Source organism: Schistocerca cancellata, chromosome 8 (assembly GCF_023864275.1).
Source record: "Schistocerca cancellata isolate TAMUIC-IGC-003103 chromosome 8, iqSchCanc2.1, whole genome shotgun sequence".
Lineage (NCBI taxonomy): Eukaryota > Metazoa > Arthropoda > Insecta > Orthoptera > Acrididae > Schistocerca > Schistocerca cancellata.
In genome coordinates this window covers 602,865,154-602,885,904 of record NC_064633.1, presented here as the reverse complement: position 1 = coordinate 602,885,904, position 20,751 = coordinate 602,865,154, and the positions used below count along the sequence as shown (strand labels likewise).

Sequence of the window (20,751 nt, the reverse complement as noted above, 5' to 3'; positions counted from 1 at the left end):
TTGCCATGTACTTAAATAGGTGGTGGTGGTGGTGGTGGTGGTGGTGGTGGTGGTGGTGATGGGATGATGATGATGATGATGATGATGATGATGTCCCATACTCCTTGGCAGAGCGGAGGGGACGATGCGGGAGACGCGCACCGCTGTACCAGGCAAGGTCCTTGCGGAGGTGGTTTGCCATTGCCTTCCTCCGATATACTTAAATTAAAGCACGGCAATTTAGATTGGTACTTAAAAATAATGTTCGAAGTAAGCAAATTCAGCACCACATGTGTATCATAGAGTGAACAAACACCACCTGACAGTGTCGCCAATTTTGGAATTCATAATTTCCCTGTTCACCACCTGACAGTGTCGCCAATTTTGGAATTCATCATTTCCCTGTTACATTGGTTGACTAGCAACCTAGACAGACAAATCTATGAATGAAGGAATGAATGAATGATACTACCAATTTTCTTCTCACTCGACAGCATAAAACGTCTTTTGTAAGTTTCGTTTCTATTCACTGTATCGTTTCTGTTCATGCCCTTTTTTGCGATGATGAAGTCTTTCACTAATACGATACACTGTAAATGACGGTAGTGATTCTTTATGTAATTAATTACTTTGCGCACAACGCTTTGCCCAATATGACGATTCGTTGCGCCATAGTGCACAACATTGTGTCACGATTACATAAGCATACCAGATAACATTTCTATGTAGTGTTAAAATGTGTTTGAATTACTAAGGGACCAAACTGCTGAGGTTATCGGTCCCTAGATTTACGCACTACTTGAACTAACTGATGGTAGTGTTGTGCCATGCTGCATGCTTGTGATTAGGAACACAAGTGTAGAGTTTGTCTAATTTATAAATATTATAAAAACAGTCGCGCGGTATTAGCCGAGCGGTCTGGGGCGCTGCAGTCATGGACTGTGCGGCTGGTCCCGGCGGAGGTTCGAGTCCTCCCTCGGGCATGGGTGTGTGTGTGTGTTTGTCCTTAGGATAATTTAGGTTAAGTAGTGTGTAAGCTGAGGGACTGATGACCTTAGCAGTTAAATCCCATAAGATTTCACACACTTTTTTTTATTATAAAAATAAATGTATGTATGTGTGTTCGTTCATCTCCTAAACCGCTTGATCGATTTCAACCACCCATGGTACACATACAGTTGCTGTCAGGCAGCAGTCGTTCTGGGGGTAAAAGCCACCTACGTATCGTAGTTCAGGAGATGTGACGTCATAAACTATGAGATGCGTGAAAATCTCCCTCTTCGTACATGACGTAAATTTATTTTCTGTGCTACCGACTGTATTTGTAATATTGCAGACAACATCCATATATGTGGCTGAATACGCCTACAAAATTGTGTCACTGTACCTGAAACAGTTCGGGAGATACAACGTAATAAGCAATGAGGTAACCAATCAATTGTCGCATTGTGCATGACGTATAATTGTATTACTTCTTTGCTACCAACTTTGTGAGCAACATATTCCGCAGACAGTATCCATATACGCCGCGGAATGTATCTACACAAATACATAATTACACAACACAGAGCTCAAGAGAGATGACGTCATAAACACAGAGACTCGTGAGAAAAGGCCGCATTATGCATGAAGCATCAGTACATGCATCTATACTACTAAGCCACGGCCACGGTCGAATCAACTGTCGGAAATCGTCGACACCTGGAAGCGCTTTCGACAGCTGTTAACTACGAAGCGCAAACGGCTCTTGGCAAAACGATAGCAGTTTGTAGAGCTGTGAAGAGGCGTTGCCATAGAGACGTCTACAGAATGGCGTTGTAGGCACACGGAAAAACTGCACACCGTGTACAGAAATAAACATTAGGGAGAACTTGTATTTTGTATACTGTGTTCCTTAATTTTGATACTGTACTTACACTACTTGCATATTTCTTTGTATGACTGTTTCATAATTTCAAACGTGCTTCCACGAGTACCGGTACGTGGAAGGGAAATTTTATCAGTATTGCTCTACAAATGAAGTTAACTTTTTGTTTTCGTTTCTAACAGCAAAATGGCAAATTGAACACCCGGGCAATGCCGGGTCTGTCGGCTAGTAACTGAATAAAGCCTTGAATGGTGCGAGGGCAATTCCGGACACTGTGGGACGACAGCGGCTACTGTACTGCAGCAGAGCTGGCGCCAGGGGAGAGGCGCGCTGCGGCCGCCCGCGCCGCCCCCGCTATGGATCGACAGCCGCCTCCCGGGCGCCGCCCCCCACTGGAGCCTTCCCGCTGCCGCGACACCACGCCGTCGGCGGCGTCGCCTCTTTGTGTGTGCCGCGCCGCGTAACGACGCATTCCCACACGGCGCCTAACAAGTGTAGCGGCGTTCGCCCAGCTAGTTGGACGGACACTTAGAGAGTTGATGCCATGGCGTTTAGCGAAGTTAGACTAGCACCCACGGCCATGATGCGTACACTCTTAACAAGACAAATTACACCACGTAGTGCTCCATTTATTAACCAGGAAATTGTGTATGTTGAAAGAATTAAGTTTGCTACATTGACGGTGTTTCCTTCCCATTTTATTTTCATTTTCTGCGCTACGACGTTTCGGCTGTGTAGCCATTCTCAAGCACTGCATACATATCGCCGAGCGAGGTGGCACAGTGGTTAGCGCACTGGACTCTCATTCGGGAGGACGACAGTTCAAACCCGAGTCCGGCAATCCTGATTTACGTTTTCCGTGTTTTCCCTAAATCGCTTCAGGCAAATGCCGGGATGGCTCCTTTGAAAGGGCACGACCGATTTCCTCTCCCGCCCTTCCCTAATCCGAGCTTGTGCACCTTCTCTAATGCCCTCGTTGTCGACGGGACATTAAAGACTAATCTTCCCTCCCTCCTCCTCCGCCGCCTCTTTCCTGCATACACTATCGGAAGAAAATATGATTAGCATATGAATTAGGAAGCAGCCATTGGTTATAGTCACCAGAATAAAATCAGACTGGAAGCAGAATAAAGAAGCACTTGTTACAATGAAACGTCGTGGCAGATTACAGGTCGGGACACACACGTCCGGGCCGTGCCAGGGACGAGTGACGGCCGTGCTGCGGTCCGTTCCTCCAGGGGCCACACATGACCGGGGCACGTCCGTGACTTCCTTGTTCCTTGTAGTGATTTGTGTTTCTGTTTGTGAAAGCTGTAAAACATGTTCACTAATTTTCGTAATAGTGAATTTGGACTTATACGAGGGTTATTCCAAAAGTAAGGTCCGATTGCTTGCCAAATTGAAACCACAGTGAACATCAGAAATGTTTTACTTGTAACAATTAGCTACACCTTTCAGCTACTTCTCTACGTAGTCGCCGTTCTGACTTAGACTTTTGTCATAGCGTTGTACCAACTTTTCAATAGCCTCATCATAGAAGGCAGCCGCCAGTGCTTTCCGCCAATTCTCCACGCTGGCCTACACCTCGTTGTCTGTGTCAAAATGTTGTCTTCAAAGACAGCGGTTCATGTGACCAGAGATGAAACTCAGGGGGAGACAATTGCGGACTGTATTGTGGGTAATCTAACATTTCCATTTGAAAACGATGCAGGAGCATCTTCATTGCCCCTGCAGAATGCGGCTAAGAATTGTCGTGAAGACGAAACATCACGACAGTTATGTAATGTTGGCTGCATAGCTTCAGGCGAAATGTCTCACCAGGCCCTCGTACTTGGCGGCAGACACTATTTTCTAGACATCTTTACGCACTCACTGCGAGCTCAGAAATGAGAAGAGCGACGTGATGCTAACTGGGGTTATACTAGAGACACTACCCAACACATCTGTGCAAAGCTTTATCGGATTTTCATAGTCGTTTCCATTTCGCGACCGATCGGACCTTACTTTTGGAATAACCCTAGTAGCACTTCCTTTAGACGAAGAGGAAAAAGAACGGAGGCAAACAAGAAGAAGAAAATTATGGATCCACAGTAGCTGGGAAACAAGACCAGCACAGGGAGAGTTTCGAACATTATTTTCTCATCTCATAGATGATGAGACTAAGTTTTATGAATATTTTAGAATGACGCAGTACATCTTCTGTGAACTTTTAAAGAAACTAGAACGAAGACTGAGAAAAAACGACACTTTCTGGAGAGTATCAGTTTCACCCAAAGAACGACTGGCTGTTTTTTAAACGTAGGTTAAAGAAAAGTACACAGAACACAAATAAATAAGAAGTTTTAAGGACATCATTTTTATTTTATTACTTTAGTAATCGAAAGATAAATACATAAGTTAGTAAATAATACAGTTAAATTTCTACTGCCCTAAGAAAAACAATAAGGACTATTCAGTGAATTAGTTTCTGAAGCTGATGAGGATGCAGGGGAACTTGGAGGATGATGGCGTTGGTTATTTATATACGAATTGTGGGTATCCCCTTTGCAGATGCAAAAGCTGCTGTGTGGGTTCTGTCGACTCGTTTTCCACAGCTGAAGGATATGGTGTTGAAACAGATTTTGCTGAGGAATTGGAGGATGATGGAGTGAATTGATGGACTGATACGTCATTCATGAGTTGCTTCAGTTCAAAGTCTTGTACAATTGAAAAAATCCTACTTTTACCTTGATGAAAAAGTATTGGATGCAACGATTTTAGGGCTGGTGCTATACCAGCTAAAAAAGCAGCAACAGGGTTTTGTATTTCTCTCTGTTTTTCACCTTTTTTCTGCCAAAATGTAAGCCATGAGCTGGCTTGATGCAGATTCTTGTGGTTTAACCTCACGCTGAAATTTTCGTTTCAGTGGTGGTTTCATAAACGTGTTCTGATTTGAAGTGACGGACGAATGAGCTGACGTCTGGGAATGCCGAGTGCGCTCTGTCAAATTGTCTGTTTCACTACCCTGGGTTTTAATGATCCATTTTTTATCTGCAATGTCTTCTTGTGTAGACTCTTTTTCGTTTTCAACAATAGACTGCTCCTCTTGGGAATCTGTATTTGATTCTTGTTTATGATCATTATTGTCTTGCGTGTAAGGAACATGGGAAACTGTTTCTCGTTCTACCATGTAACGTAGCAGGAACTTTAAGAGATCTTCGTACTTGTATTTATGTTGCTGAGCAGCAGCTTGTCCTGAAACAGTTTTCTTTTCTGCAGGGTCTTCTTAGTTGGTCACGAACAGACGCCCATTTTCTTTGCATTCCTCTATTCCACCTGTAGCAAAAATATTTTAAATCGCGTATTTATATTACAAGGTTTAAAATGCTGCAAGTATTTTATAGATTATACAGTGTTTCTCATCTTATACAGTTCAATTTTTTCAGGTTCCTTGCTACCGGAGATTCCTTTTTAAAACTATTTCCTTCAGCTACAGGTTGGGAAAATTCACAGTTGCAGCTGTCGCCGATGACACATCTAGAGCACTTATCGATTTATTGTTAGAAGAGGTGATGCCTATGTCGAATGAAGAAAAATGGAATGCTATAGCTGAGGAGTTATGGACAAATGGCAGTTTCCAAACTGCATTGGATCTTTAGATGGAAAGCACGTAACAATACAGGCTCCAAACAACTCAGGAAGTGTCTATTGGAATTACAAGGAAACATATTCCATTGTGCTTCTTGCTCTGGTTGACCTATGTTATAATTTTATTGCGATAGACGTGGGAGCGTGCGGAAAAAACTGTGATGGAGGCATTCTAGTAAATTCAAATGTTGGAAAGTCATTGGAAAACAATACGCTTAGCGTCCCAAAGAGTAAAACTTTGCCCAGAACTGATGTTGAACTTCCAATGGTAATTGTAGGCGATGAAGCTTTTCCTCCCACAACGTACTTGATGCGACCAATCCTGGCAGGAACTTCACAAATGACAAGGCTATATTTAATTACCGTTTGAGTCGGGCAAGAACAATATCCGAAAATGCATTCGGTATGTTGCAACGGAAATTTCGAATATTTAGAAGAATCCTTCAAGGAGATCCTAATAACCTTACAATTATTGTGACGGCTGCATGTGTACTGTACAACTTTATTCGAAAAATGGAACGTTATACGGTGCCCGAACAGAGGATGGCTCAAAAGGAAACTGCTGAGGGATCCGGATGATCATCAAATCTTCGAAACCTACCTCGAATTCGTGGGAGATCAACAGATGCTGCATTTGCTGTACGAGAACAACTCACAAAATTCCTGAATTCTCCACAAGGGACTGTGGAATGGCAAGAACATGTCGCCTTGGCGATATAACGATGACATAAACCAAACATGTTTGTAAAATAAAAAGTAAATAAATATCGTTCGGGTGTTAAAACTTGTATAGTTTTTGTCTTACCTTTGGCTTGTAGGTCTGTTGCAATTGTCTTCCAAACTCTGTCTTTGTACTCGATATTCCTGTAGTTTTCACTTCCCTGATCGTAAAGAACAGGAAACTTACGAACTTCTTCTATTAGTCGTTCCACATCCATGTTTTGTACACAGAACAGTCTTGCACATCTCACAAGACAGTTCTACCGCCAGGCCGTGTCCGTCACGTGAAAAATTAAACACGGCGAATCCCGCCCGGCCCGGCCCGGCCCGGCCCGTTGACGTTCGCCGTGCACTGCGCTACATTTGTTCTGATGGTGTATTTCGTTGTCCGGGTGACGGCCGATATTCGGACGTGTCTCGGCACGGACACGGTCCGGACATGTGTGGCCCGACCTTAAAACTGTGTGCCGGACCGAGACTCGAACTCGGGACCTTTGCCTTTCGCGGGCAAGTGCTCTACCAACTGAGCTACCCGAGCACGACTCAGGACCCGCCCTCACAGCTTCAATTCCAGTGGTCCTCCAAAACAGAATATGGCTCGGCGGTCTGCTAGTGTTGGTACTGAACCGGATACCGTGGCTACAGCTCACAAGGCCAGTAAGGCGGTAAATCATTTTATTCATGAGTTTTTCCACTCTGGCCTGTTTTCTACTTTTGCGTGGTGTTCGTACACTGATCAGGCAGAACATTATGACCACCACGTGGCGCGCCATCTACCTGAGTTTGCTCGAGGGCAGACGGTGATGGCCACAATGCTCGTCACGAGCATTTCGGAAACTGTACGATTTCATCAGACTTTGATGCTGGGCAGAGTACAAGTGTGTCTGAACACAGTGCAGCGATGGGCATCAGCAGCGGCCGCCCCACGCATGTGCCAATGTTAACACCACGACATCAGCAGCTACGACTGAAATCATCGGCATCGGACATAAGCGCAGTGGCAGAACGCTGCATGGTGTGATGAATCCCAATACCCAATACCCGTGCCGATGGGAGGGCGCGAATACGTCGTCTTCCAGGCGAACAGTTTCTTAACACCTGTACTGCGGGACGGAGACAAGCTGGCAGCGGTTCCATGACGTACACCCCTTCATGACGATCACGTTTCCCGACGGGAGTGGCATATTTCAACAAGATAATGCGCCATATGACAAGGCCAGGAGTGTAATGGTGTGCTTCGAGGGGCACAGAGGCGAGTTCAATTGATGTTTTTGCCCCCGACCTCGCCAAATCTGAATCCGATTGAACACACCTGGGATATGATTCAACGTGGAGTCTGAGCTCATCGACCCCCTCCCTGCAAATTGCGGTAATTAGGCGAATTGTGCGCACAGATGTGGTGTCAACTACTTCCAGCAAACTACCAAGGCCTCACTGCTTCCAAGCCACGAGGACATCGACACTGTTATCCATGCCAGAGGTGGACATAACGGCTATAGGGTAGGTGGTCACAATGCTCTGGCTGATGCAGTGTATTTAACCGTATTGTGTAACGGGTCAATCTTCCATGATCTGTCGCAGATAGAAAGAGACCGCTACTGCTCTCACTACCCGACCACACTGTCGCACATGTTGTTTCCTTTGGCCCTTGCGTCGGCACTTTTTCTCCTCTGCTCTTGGAACAGCTACCCTTCGTTCGCTTTCCGTCCACTATCTCTCTCCTCGATGCGACCGTGTTAGTGGATAATACCACCCAGACGCACGGATAACGTCACGACCGAAGATCCCGTCAAGTCCTCAATTACTAACTAACAAAGTGACTGTAGATCTTTTGAGATGATCACCATGTCGGTGTGGGCGAAAAAAAGTCAATCACGGACTTCCAATGAAATTATGTGACTGTAATCCAGAAAATATGTAGGTCAACTGGTTAAATATTGTAATAAGTGCTCTCTTTGTTCTGTTTTTAGTCTGATTTTATTACCGTGACTGGAATCAATGGTTGCTTCGTAATTTGTATTTTAATTATGTTTTCTTCTGATACGTGGGCAGTGCTGGAGAACGACTACACAGCCGAAAGGACTTCCTACACAAAATAAATATAAAATGGGACAGGGAGCCCTTGCGGAAAACTTGCAAGAACTAAGCATATCGCGGCTGAGAGGCCTGTTGCAAGGGAAAGCGTATTCGGCAGACATTTGCCGGCACTTCGAAGTTATTGTGACGCAGTCCTGCTAACGGCCGCCAGCCTCGCTCTTGAACCGCCAACCGCGGCCGCATATCGGGACAGACTCAAATAGAAATGAAACGTAGCCACCATTTATAAAACAAAACTGGCGCTTGTTTCTCTGAAACACGCCTCTCCTCAAAGGCGCGGGCATGGTATGTTACAGCCACCGTGCGTCGTATGTTGAGGATCAGTATACTCGTTCGCACACTCCTCGCCACAGTAGCTTCGCCTCAGTGCCCCCCTCATCTCGGCGTTGCTCTACTTATCCACCAGCAAAGAACGTAACACCTCGAATGGAACCCGGATCAGTAGCTTCGCGTTGTCTTGTTTGACGAGTGCACGATTTAAAATTGAATACAAACAGTCACAAACGCAATGAACTTTTGTTTTATGTATACGGTTACCGGTTTCGGTCTGTTTTAGACCTCCTTCAGACCCACACCATGATGGTAGATGGTGGCTGTGAACGGTAACCGTGCATATAAAAAACAAGTTTATTACGGTTGTGAATGTTTGCATTCAATTTTAAATAATAAATAAACCGCTGTACTCCAGAGAGACATGTTCTCAAAAATTACTAGTACACGATTTGTCTGACGCCTGAGTAGTCTCCTTGTACATTAATGCACTTGGTCCAACGATGTTCCATTGCCTTGACCCCATAACGAAAATGAGTTTCTGACAGGCCTGCAAAATACTTAAAATAGTAGTCAACTCCGGCTATCAATTCTTTGTTTGAAATGAATCTTCGTCCACCAAGAAAAATTTTCAGTTTTCGGAAGAGACGGAAGTCTGACAGAGCCATAGCAGCTGAATAAGGCAGGTGTGGCAACAACTCATACGTTAGTTCGTGTAATTTTGCCATGGCGACGGTACATATGTGCGGGCGCCCATTGTCTTGATGGAAGATTACTTTCTTCCTCGCTAAACCTGACCTTTTTTCGCCTATGTTCTGTTGCAATTTGTCCAGGAGGTTAGGATAGTATTCTCCAGTATTTGTTTGCCCAGTGGGGAGACAAGCTACAAACAGAATCCCCTTCGCACCCCAGAACACTGATGCCATGACCCTTCCCGCGGAAGGAATTATCTTTGCTTTCTATGGTCGTTGGGTTGTAGTAGTGCACCCAAGTTTCATCTGTGATCACAAACTGGCGCAAAAAATCGTGTTCGTTCTCCTAAAACGGGCCAAACATCGTTCGTATGTGGGACGCCACTAGCATGTATGTCGGACCACTAGCGAGGGTAGTGTGAGTGGAATGGAATAGTGGGACACGATCCTCTTGCGTTTTATCCAGTCCTACAGTCGACGTGTTTCGACGGTGAGGTCGTCTCTGGAGACGGTAATTCAAGAGCGCACGGCGCCCCGCCCGTCAATCCTGCGATTTCTCAGGTTACTCGGCGTCACTGATTACTGGCGTGCCTCCTGGATGCAGGACTGGCGTATCGTATCTACTGGCACGGACTGGTCTGGACGTGGGTGGGGCCATTGAAACTTGTGTTGCATCATCACAGGGACGTTCCTCACACGCTGGGGTTGGAGGGGGGGGGGGACAGTGTGTGGGGCGGCGGGAGGAATTATTTTGTTTTAAAATGTTCCTATTATTTATGCTGTTGTTTTGCCGTTCTCAACACTGGCTCTGTAACTACAATACTAGCAACCAGAAAGTGACTAGCAAAACGTGAAGCCTGTAATTAGAATTCCTAGTGCCCACTTCATCTGAGAAATACATTTATAGCTACAGCTTATAGCTCTGAGGAATTAGGAGATTGTCTGGGATTCATAATCAAAAACGATCGTGAAAAGACGTTCTCTGTATTCCGAAAGTCACAGATGAAAAACAAAAAAAAACAAAAAATCCACACAACCTGACTAACAGAGCAGTTCAGAGTCTAATGCGCTGATGCAACTACAACTGTCCAAATTAAATGTTTAAATGAATGCTCGCCATAATTTGATGATAATGTTCATCAAACGCCACGTTAAATAATGGTAGAATGTCTGTCCCGCGGCGGCACGTGAAAATACGACATACGCAAACTGAAGATAGATCATTAAAGTCATCCCAGAATTAACACTTCACTCGAAAATGATTTCATGGTTACGCGTATCCCGAGTAACTTAATACGGCATCCGAGGCTGTTTATAGCAATGATGCCGACGCGACGCGACTCCCGACACCGATGGTGTGCTATTCAGCGTCTGTAGAGAATTGGGGCCTTACTCTCTCGCGCAGCGTTCTTATATATAAAGCCGCGGTGCGGACGGCTAAGGGAACGCCTGATCAAATCAGCTCTCCCGACTAGCCGCTGGGCTAGTAATGCACCACTTTAAGTTATTGAATAAATCATTGCTTCATTTGCTGATGGCCGATGAAGCTCGCAATTTAAATGTGCATTCAGCACATCGGTAAGTAATCATAATAAAAGTCTGACGTGGCTAAGTCAATTATTTTGGGCGGGAGAATTAATTTAATTACACTACACGCAGTAGACGAGCTCTGAACTTGCCCTTTGGAGATACGCTATCGCTATAGTTTTATAGCCATTCAGTTGAAACTTTTCACATTTTTATAATTATAGCGGATCTCCCTTCTACTTAAATTTAAACATCCTAGCCTTATTTATTAGCCTACTTAATCTATCTTGCTTCCTTAATTTTTAAGACAAAAACCAGAAAATATTGAATTTCAACTAAAATCTTAATTTGTGAGATCCAGAATACTGTTTCTACTAAATTATTATGCAAAAGGAATCTAAATATAAATTTTTAAGTCTCTAGCTCTTTTCTGTTGCGCCAATGATTTTTACAGAAAAACGTCCAAATTTCGAAAATGGTTAAAGTTATTGAACTGATATTCAACACACATTGATTTAGTATTACTCCTGACATGCTAGAACCGTTTCAGGTTATTTACGTGATTTTTAAAGTATTGCGCAACATTTGTGACGTCAGAGCTAGTTACAGCGGACTAGGCTGGCACACAACGGAAAGACTGATGAGAATTTTATAAGGCGTGAGTAGGCTGCTTCCCTACAAGTGTTCGGAATCAGTGCCTCCACCCCCTTGTGTGGGGGGCAGGGTCGCAAGCACGTCACAAACCACAGAATGGAGCTTTAGTGTATTCAGTGCTACGCAGCTGCAGATTTTAATTCGAAAGGAGCGCATTTTCTTTCACTTCGGTTCTCATTTGGTTTTTATTACACACCGATTTCTTTTAAAGTTTAATAATACGGCTTCTTTCGTTCCTTTCCTCGCTTCAGTCTAAGTCCGTACATGTTTTTTCAGCAGTTTATCTTTTAATCATTAGAGGCGAATGCGGCACGCAGACACCCTTCCGCAGAAATGATACAGGATTGTTTGTGGTGCATTCGAAGCGGCACGGTAATTTACCCTGTGGATGGGACAGTGGCACGACTGAGTGTTCCCGGCAGAGAAAGGTCCCCTGAGGGCGGCGGCGACCTCTGGAGTGCCGAGTCGGGGCCCTGACAGAGTGACGGGAACGCCGACTGCTGCTTGCCCGTAATTGGCGGCGACGCGGCGCTCAAAGCGACGCGGCTCAGATGTAAGCCTATTGCTGCGAATAGGACGCGACAAGACAAGACACGGCCGCACGCCAACCTTCTGTGAGGGGATCGCCGTGAATGCGCTAATGAAGCGTCTGCTAATGAAGGCAAACCGACGAGCGAGTTGGAGGTAGCGCTCTGCCGCCGCCACCGCCGCCCTCCAGCCTGCCGCGCCGTCTCTGTCCAGTGTCGGCACCGTCTGCCCCCTTCCTGTGTGGAAACGCCCTGGCGAACTGTCTAAACTTCCCTGTTCTCCACTTCGTTCACCTGTTCAGATTCTGAAGCACAGGCTCTACCAGGGCCGCCCTTAAAAGTTTTACGAGTACAAAAACAGTGAAAGAAAAACATTGTTGCTACAAACTATAGCTTTCCGGAACGCTCGATTTTCACACTTACACACCCATAACTGGAATTAGAACCAGTTCTGGAAATACTTTCATCCACGCGGATTCTGCTGCTCAAAAAACATCATTATTCAAGGATTCAACAGCTTCCCGAAGTGGTGAAAATCGCTTCCCAGCTTTTTTTTTTTTTACACAATGGAAGAAAAAGGAGTTGTTACAGGGCGAAATTAGATGATTACACACGTTCAGTTGATAATGTGAGGAGTAACAACCATAGCCCTCTCAGACGTAATATTTCGCAGAGTAGTTTTACAAGCATTGCCAAGGAAACATACCGTAAAGGAACTGCAACCGATATCTTATTCACGGGGAACAGAAAATTTTCGATTCCTTTTGCGAAATATGTCGACCTGATAGTAATAACTATTATACAGCGTGAGTCACTAACTATTGCCACCAAGAATAACTCCGAAAGTATGATAGGAGCTGAAAAGTTTGTGGGACAATAAAGTTGCATGGGACAATGGGAGCTATGATGTGACGTTGGTTTTTTGTTGCTAGGTGGGGTCGCGTCAGAGATATGAAGGTCGGCTTTGTTTTTTTAAATGGGATGCTGTAGTTTGGTACTTACTTTCTGATAGCGGCTATCGAGACGAATCCAGTGATGTGTAAAAGTAAGGTCTTTGAAGGTCAACAAAGGTCAGAAGGTGGCATGAACGTCCGTTTACAGAAGGTATTCGAAGTGATGACCATTGGTATCAATGCAGTGCTGCAATCTTCTTATCTTGAATTGAGTGGTATTCCTTATCACATCAGCACTTATCGGAGCACATACTCTGACAGTTCTGTCTCGCGTATCTTTAGGTGTAGTTGCAACGTCTTTATAAACAATATCTCTTACGAATACCCACAAGAAATAATCCAGGGGCATCAAAGTCTGGCGAACGACTCGCCCACGACACATTTCCGCGTCCAATTTGGGAATTGCCTCTGCAACTCATTTCAGCGAAAAATGTGCGGGACACACATCGTGTTGATACGAAATTCTGTTCCTTGTTCCTAAATGTATTTCTTCCAGTAACAGACGTAATGTTTCTTGCAGGTATATGGTGTACTTCCTACCATGAAGATTTCATTCGATGAAACAGGGGCCTGTAGTTCTGTCCTCCAGAATCCCACACCAAACATTCACTGACCACGGTTTGTGGTGTCCAACTTGCCGCAGCCAACATGGATTTTCAGTTGCCCTATAATGCATGTTATGCAAATTAACATATCCATGGTTCGTGAATGTAGCCTCGTCCGTAAATAAAATCAAATTAATAAATGTGTCATCCCTCTGAATCTGAAGTTGAGCTCCTCGGCAGAATTCAAAGCGGCGTATACAGTCCGTTCCTGTTAGTTCTTGGTGGTGACAGATATGTTAAGGATGATATTTATGGTGACGCGAACTAACACAAGAATCTCGAACCACAGTGGCAAGAATACCATTTTCCGTTTCCTCGTTCGTAACTTTCCTTTGCCGGATATGTTTCCGATGCGTTAAAGATGCAGTTGTTTTCAATTTATCATACACATATATAATGTACAACGTATTCCGTGAGTACGTTGAGGATATCTTTCAGCGTATAACTCTCTAGGTCTCACTGAATTTCGTCGGCATTCTCCGTAAATGAGAAGCATATCGACTTGTTCTTCGAAGGAATACATCATTCACATTCGCTTCATTCGACGACACTAGTCTTACCGTTCCTATTAGTGCTGTATTGCGAAAGCGTCGAATGGTGTTTACATGTCAATGGCACGTTAGATGGATACGCCGTATTCGGCGAATATTTACTATTTGCACGATATACGAGAGAGAATTGTCAGAACATGTGCTTCTATAAGTGCTGATGTGATAAGGAATCCCACTCAATCCAAGATAAGAAGATTGCAGCACTGCATTGATACCAATGGTCATCACTTCGAACGCCTTCTGTAAACGGACGTTCATGCCACCTTTTTGACCTTCGTTGACCTTCAAAGACCTTACTGTTACACATCATTGGATTCGCCTCGATTGTCGGTAGCAGAAAAAAAGTACCAAACTATAGCATTCCATTTAAAACAACAAAATTGTCCTTCGTATCTCCGACGCGACCCCACCTAGCAACCAAAAACCAACGTCATATTATGCTTCCCGTTGTTCCATGCAACATTTGTCTCACAAACTTTTCAGCTACTACCATGTTTTCGGAGTTATTCTAAGTGGTAATAGTGACTCTTACTGTATAACTGAAATTTCTCCTTCTCGAATTTCCCTTATGACAGTGCGTCGTTTCATTTAACAGCTATAGATGCTTCAACAAGTGAGTACCTTTTCCTAATAACTTTTAGCATTATGGATCCCGCAAAAACCTCGCTCATCTGCTTTGCCAAAAAAAAAAAAAGTTATTTCTATGCACTGAACCGTTGACGAATCATCAGAAAATGTTCGAAATGTACGTTAAGCCTATTAGTGTGTGTGTTTTCCTACATAATCGAGCGGAGTACATGTAATAGGACTCACTGTAAGGAGCGGCTATAGAGGAGTATTCACAAAAAAAAAAAAAAAAAATGCAAACACAGAGAAATTAGGAAACTTTTCTTTTTGAGCTTAGCGCGTTTCAGCGTAACAGTTTACATGGCAACGTCGACTTCTGTATTTTGCCAACCTGTCCCCTGGAATACGACGGAGCTGCTCGGTCAGGAAACGAGCAGAGGAGGAGGAGGGTGGCCCAGCACGCCTGGGAGAACACGACAAATCCGGGCCGCCGCCGCCGCCGCCGCCGCCGCAGTGCAAATATTTACAGGTAGCGCTCTCAGAGATCTGCGCCTCGTTATCTGCAGATCAATACCTAAAACACTCGGCAAACCTCCCGAGATACGCCGTGCTTTGGCAACAGTATTCGGTGAGTGAGTTCTCTATCCGTTGAGTCTCTGAGTAGCTGGTGCTTTTTTGTCATATGCCAAAGTTACAGCCAACGTGCACTCAGTACTCCGTCCTCCAGAGTGTGACGAACAATTTATTAGCGAATTGTTCACTATATAGGCAATAATGTATTGATGCTCCCCTTAACATGGGAAATACGCCCCACTTTTTTTTTATAACAGTGATATCATTCGTGCTCTAATATAAATGTTTCTCACGTCTCTCTCTCTCTCCCTCTTTCTCTCTCTCTCTCTCTCTCTCTCTCTCTCTCTCTCTGTCCATCCCTGAAGGATCTACCGCTGAAAAATGCACTGCGTTTCAGTGCATAAAGTATTCTACATTCTACACTATCGAGTCATGTTAATGTGACCACCTGTTAACAGCCTGAAAACCCCCCTTTTCCAGCGCGAACTCCTGCCAGACGTGCAGGAAGAGTGTCACTGAAGTTCTGGAGGGTACCGGCAGAAATGTGGGACCACCCCTACTCCAGCTCCATGGCCAGGGATGTGGAACCGTGCCGACTCCAGTTCAGTAGCCAACTGCGCTGGATTTCTCGGTTGAGGATCCACGGCGCAAATAGCCCGACCAAGGTGGCCCCACAGGTTCTCTCGACTGCCTTTAAATGCAGGGAGTTTTGCGGCAAGGGGAGTACGATCAACTCACCCCGGTCCTCTTCGTACACTGCGGCCTGTGTGGCACGTTGCATTCTCCTGCTGGTAGATGCCACCGTGCCGAGGAAAAAGAAAATGGAAATGCATGTCGGAGTGGACATGGTCCCCAGCGACATATGGATACTTGTGTTGATTCACAGTGACGAGAACACCCTGGGGAATGCCACGAAAACGTTCCCCGCACCATAATGCACCCTCATCAGGTCTGGACTCTTGCAGCGTATTTTCTTACAGACGTTTCACGCCGGTGGAACATAAAAAGTGATTCATTTGTAACAGCCACGCGTCGCCACTCGGTGGACGCCCATTTGTGGAATTGGCGTGAAAATTCCAGCCTTCGTCGGCGATGGACGGCAGTCAGCGTGGGTACGTCAACGATGCGCCTTCTGCACACACACACACACACACACACACACACACACACACACGCACGCAGCAACGTTCTCTGAACGGTCGTCGAGGAGATGGTGGTGTTTTTTTAACACTGGTCACATTATTTCACACATATTACAGTTGAAAGGTAATACGATGAAAAGAGAGATGTATTTGAATGAAATTTTATTTAATTTCCAATGTTAATTTGTTTGCTAATTTTACTGTCCCTCAAAATATTATACTGTCCACAAGTAAAGGACAAAACGCATAAAGCTTTTCTGAAAATGTAGGCCTGTCGTGATTTCCTACACCCCTTATACCTGCAATGAAGTAAGGTACCGAGAATTGCTTTGCATGTGGACGCTTTGATCTGCAGTCGCAGGTTTCAAGGATGAGGGACAGGCCTGGAAAGCACAAACCGAACATCAACAGGAAAGGTGCAAATAACTTTATTCAAGAATTCAATGAGCTACAGTGTGCCTCAATATGAGGGTAAAAAAAAAAAAAAAAGGTTCAAATGGCTCTGAGCACTATGGGACTTAACATCTGAGATCATCAGTCCCCTAGAACTTAGAACTACTTAAACCTAACTAACCCAACGACGTCACACACATCCATGCCCGAAGCATGATTCGAACCTGTGACCGTAGCGGTCGTGCGGTTCCAGACTGAAGCGCCTAGAACCGCTCGGCCACACCGGCCGGCAATATCAGGGTAATGTACGATTGATCGCCGGATGTGCTTTCGATATTACAAGTTGCAGGACTTTACTTTTCTTGTAGACACGACAAAATACAAATTGAAACGGGACCTATTCCATCGAATAAAAGCATTTTCTCACGTACACGAGGAATCTTCATAGTTTCTAAGGAAAAACAAAGCTCGTTGGCATTTCGAAAAATTTCTATTTCTCTCTACAATTCGGATGCAAACAATCCGTAACGCAACATCTTCGTAAATACCGGTGCCGAGAATGGGCGATGTACAATTGAATGAATTTTAATAGCATCTTCCCGAGAAGCAATTTGCCATTCATTGTCAGTCAAATAAGAACAAGTCTGCAGACGCTTGACAAAGTTTTTAACTTTCCTGTAGGCTATCCGTGGATAGAAATAGAAGTCTCATATTATTTGTCAAAATAATAATTAGTCAACAGCCAAATAACATTGGGAATTAAATAAAGTTCATGCAAATACACGCTTCTTTTCGTCAATTATCTTTCAAATGTAATATGTACGGTACAATACGATAAGTATTGAAAGAAATATAAATTGATAAATTGAAAAAAAGGTGAGCGGAACTCGGTCCACCTATCCAACGATTACAGGGCTCGAACGCTAACCACACGCCAGCCGCCAGCGAGTGGTGAAGGTCGCACCGCACCGGTATATCGCCTTCTCGTGCGATTTTCTCAAACTTGGCGAAGTAGTAGGTCTGACCTTTTGCAGATAATGTCGTCGTAATGGACTAGTAAAAGCGTACGACATTTGCCAGCTGTATACTTCCGCATTGTTGACGCAGCAAGTGAAGTCGTAAATTATTGGTGCAAATAAATAATTATGCTCTCTTGGGGGAAAAAAAACATTTTAATCGTCGATACCGATGCCACGTATGTAACAGAATGAGTGCAGTAGTTGGTTAATTTACGTTCCGTAGGTCATTTGCATAATATGCAGTCAGTTTTTTGCTTGTTTACATAGTTGGATGCGTGATACTTACTGAATACTGTGTACCATAATTGTTACGATTAATGAGAGTACAGCCCGTTAACTTCAGGAGACAAACAGACACAAAACAATGTTAGTGTGTATGTAACGTTATCTTTCTGAGGACTTTAGCCCAACAAGTGTAAGCACAGTACACGGGTTGTAGTTACATAGCAAACACAATATTTTCGGGAATGTGATTACGTGTTCATTCTGCGTGTAGTCAAACAGTGTGTTATTTAATTAGGGGTAAGACTCATCAACGAGAAACGTGTTGTTGCATACAAGGGAGGAATTAGTGAGTGTCCGATTATTGTAAACTGTCGAAGCTGCGTTGGTAAAGTACCGGAACTTCAAGCGCTGATAGAAAGCACCGAAGCTGAAATCGTTATAGGTACAGAAAGCTGGCTGAAGCCAGAGATAAATTCTGCCGAAATTTTTACAAAGGCACAGACGGTGTTTAGAAAGGATAGATTGCATGCAACCGGTGGCGGAGTGTTCGTCGCTGTTAGTAGTAGTTTATCCTGTAGTGAAGTAGAAGTGGATAGTTCCTGTGAATTATTATGGGTGGAGGTTACACTCAACAACCGAGCAAGGTTAATAATTGGCTCCTTTTACCGACCCCCCGACTCAGCAGCATTAGTGGCAGAACAACTGAGAGAAAATTTGGAATACATTTCACATAAATTTTCTCAGCATGTTATGGTCTTAGGTGGAGATTTCAATTTACCAGATATAGACTGGGACACTCAGATGTTTAGGACGGGTGGTAGGGACAGAGCATCGAGTGACATTATACTGAGTGCACTATCCGAAAATTACCTCGAGCAATTAAACAGAGAACCGACTCGTGGAGATAACATCTTGGACCTACTGATAACAAACAGACCCGAACTTTTCGACTCTGTAAGTGCAGAACAGGGAATCAGTGATCATAAGGCCGTTGCAGCATCCCTGAATATGGAAGTTAATAGGAATATAAAAAAAGGGAGGAAGGTTTATCTGTTTAGCAAGAGTAATAGAAGGCAGATTTCAGACTACCTAACAGATCAAAACGAAAATTTCTGTTCCGACACTGACAATGTTGAGTGTTTATGGAAAAAGTTCAAGGCAATCGTTAAATGCGTTTTAGACAGGTACGTGCCGAGCAAAACTGTGAGGGACGGGAAAAACCCACCGTGGTACAACAACAAAGTTAGGAAACTACTGCGAAAGCAAAGAGAGCTTCACTCCAAGTTTAAACGCAGCCAAAACCTCTCAGACAAACAGAAGCTAAACGATGTCAAAGTTAGCGTAAGGAGGGCTATGCGTGAAGCGTTCAGTGAATTCGAAAGTAAAATACTAGGTACCGACTTGACAGAAAATCCTAGGAAGTTCTGGTCTTACGTTAAATCAGTAAGTGGCTCGAAACATCATGTCCAGACACTCTGGGATGATGATGGCATTGAAACAGAGGATGACAAGCGTAAAGCTGAAATACTAAACACCTTTTTCCAAAGCTGTTTCACAGGGGAAGACCGCACTGCAGTTCCTTCTCTAAATCCTCGCACCAACGAAAAAATGGCTGACATTGAAATAAGTGTCCAAGGAATAGAAAAGCAACTGGAATCACTCAACAGAGGAAAGTCCACTGGACCTGACGGGATACCAATTCGATTCTACACAGAGTACGCGAAAGAACTTGCCCCCCTTCTAACAGCCGTGTACCGCAAGTCTCTAGAGGAACAGAAGGTTCCAAATGATTGGAAAAGAGCACAGGTAGTCCCAGTCTTCAAGAAGGGTCGTCGAGCAGATGCGCAAAACTATAGACCTATCTCTGTGACGTCGATCTGTTGTAGAATTTTAGAACATGTCTTTTGCTCGAGTATCATGTCGTTTTTGGAAACTCAGAATCTACTATGTAGGAATCAACATGGATTCCGGAAACAGCGATCGTGTGAAACCCAACTCGCATTATTTGTTCATGAAACCCAGAAAATATTAGATACAGGCTCCCAGGTAGATGCCATTTTTCTTGACTTCCGGAAGGCGTTCGATACAGTTCCGCACTGTCGCCTGATAAACAAAGTAAGAGCCTACGGAATATCAGACCAGCTGTGTGGCTGGATTGAAGAGTTTTTAGCAAACAGAACACAGCATGTTGTTCTCAATGGAGAGACATCTACAGACGTTAAAGTAACCTCTGGCGTGCCACAGGGGAGTGTTATGGGACCATTGCTTTTCACAATATATATAAATGACCTAGTAGATAGTGTCGGAAGTTCCATGCGGCTTTTCGCGGATGATGCTGTAGTATACAGAGAAGTTGCAGCATTAGAAAATTGTAGCGAAATGCAGGAAGATCTGCAGCGGATAGGCACTTGGTGCAGGGAGTGGCAACTGACCCTTAACATAGACAAATGTAATGTATTGCGAATACATAGAAAGAAGGATCCTTTATTGTATGATTATATGATAGCGGAACAAACACTGGTAGCAGTTACTTCTGTAAAATATCTGGGAGTATGCGTGCGGAACGATTTGAAGTGGAATGATCATATAAAATTAATTGTTGGTAAGGCGGGTACCAGGTTGAGATTCATTGGGAGAGTCCTTAGAAAATGTAGTCCATCAACAAAGGAGGTGGCTTACAAAACACTCGTTCGACCTATACTTGAGTATTGCTCATCAGTGTGGGATCCGTACCAGATCGGGTTGACGGAGGAGATAGAGAAG

At 44.3% G+C, this 20,751-nt stretch overlaps 1 non-coding gene across 1 annotated transcript; it reads right to left on the bottom strand.

The window, feature by feature from the left end:
- Window positions 1-6,657: 6,657 nt before the first annotated feature.
- Window positions 6,658-6,732, bottom strand: Trnas-cga (transfer RNA serine (anticodon CGA)). Its single transcript has one exon. It is a non-coding gene; the product is annotated as a tRNA-Ser (tRNA).
- Between the last annotated feature and the right edge of the window lie 14,019 nt (window positions 6,733-20,751).